Source organism: Limulus polyphemus, unplaced genomic scaffold (assembly GCF_000517525.1).
Source record: "Limulus polyphemus unplaced genomic scaffold, Limulus_polyphemus-2.1.2 Scaffold172, whole genome shotgun sequence".
In the NCBI taxonomy this organism is placed as follows: Eukaryota; Metazoa; Arthropoda; class Merostomata; order Xiphosura; family Limulidae; genus Limulus; species Limulus polyphemus.
Window position 1 is genome coordinate 924,776 of NW_013665782.1, and position 1,858 is coordinate 926,633.

Below are 1,858 nucleotides of genomic sequence, written 5' to 3' on the forward strand. Positions count from 1 at the left end.
AGTAACAAGCCCAACATTGTCTCCAGAAAGAAACAATAGTAGATACTTTGAAACATCTGAAAAGAGTAACAAGCCCAACATTGTCTCCAGAAAGAAACAATAGTAGATACTTTGAAACGTATGTGAAGAGTAACAAGCCCAATGTTGTTTCCAGACAGGAACACTGGTAAAGACATGACACTTTAAACAGTTCATGAGGAGTACAAGTTCAATATTGATTCATTACAGGAACACACACAGACTTGAAATATCTGTAAAGAGTACAAGCCCAACACCATTTCCAGACAGGAACACTGACAGATACTTGAAACATCTATGAAAAGTACAAAGCCCAACATTATTTCCATCTGGAGATTTTGTATGGAAGGATGCTCACCAAGATCCATTGGAACTTAGAATCATCCATTACTTTGTGGATCTTTTGGGAGACTATATTAATGATACACACTGAATAATGGTTTTGAATTCTTTAATAATATTCAAAACTTAAAGCTTGTATAAGTTGAATGTTTGTATACTAATATATCTTTGAAATTAAGAGCTGAACTACTTATAAATAATAATTCAAATATATTTTTTGTAGTTTCTTTAGAACTATGGCTAAAAGTAAGTGCACTGTTATTGTTTTTTTAAACATATAAATGAAAAACGTTTTTGAGAGTGTAAATATCATTAGCTCTATTATTATTAAAATAACTCATTTATTTCAAAACTATTCTTATGAGGCTAAAAAAGTTTGTTACCATAGAACCTCATTTTTACCTTGAAATGTTATATACATGATGATATTTGTAAAGATTTTCTTGTAAAATATCGGTACACAAGCACGTAAAGCCGAAAAAGAAGCTAATAAATGTATTTGTATGGTAAACATCACAATTACGAACTACTATATTTAACAAAGCAAGTTTATGATCATGCTGGTGTTCAACAGTGTAATGAACTCTATTATGATTACTATTCAGATATTCTAGAATGTCTAAACAACATCATGGAAGATGATAAGTTTTATCTACATATCTTTTTTAGTATAATGGTTTAAAACTGAGACATTCCTTAAACCATTGTCTTTCATGAAGGCCACAGAAGGAACTTGTAGCTCAACCACCAAGTTTAATCATAAAGATGGCCATTAATAAACATTCTTAGCTGTTAAGAAACATTCTTAGCTGCTTGAAATCAAACACCTTGCAATATATGGGTCATGGGTTCAAATCCCGTCATGAAACGTTCTTGACCTTTCAGCTTTGGAAGAATTATAATGTGATGGTCAATCCCATTATTCATTAGTAAAAGAGTAGTCCTAGAGTTTATAATGGGTGGTTTTGATTATCTATCTCCCCTTTAGCTTATCACTTCAGAATTAAGAATGGCTAGCACAGGTAGCCCTTCTATAGCTTTGTACAAAATTCCACAAACAAATCACTAACAATTATGAAACACACAACTTTTGAGATTCAAATTTAGTCATTTTATAGAAATACCACAGATGACTTGCCATACCATACATTTAAAATAATATTTGGACCTTTTATACTTCTGTAATTAAACTATTAAAATGTGCCTAATTTTTACAGTTTAAATACCACCATGAACTTCAATACCCAGTCTATCTATATTTCTTAAATATTTACTGTATCGTGTTAAATTATATTTAGATTCAGATTTTCTAATACTCAGCAAGTTTATTTTCCTCTATAATATTTTATAGTGAGAACTTTACAATATGGTGCAATTATTCAATCTTTAGATTTTACTCTTTAACACTGATCAATTATATTTGAATAATAATAAGCTAGTATTAAGAAAAGGTTCAGTAGTTTTAAGATAAACTTTCTTTGTATATTGCACTGTTTCA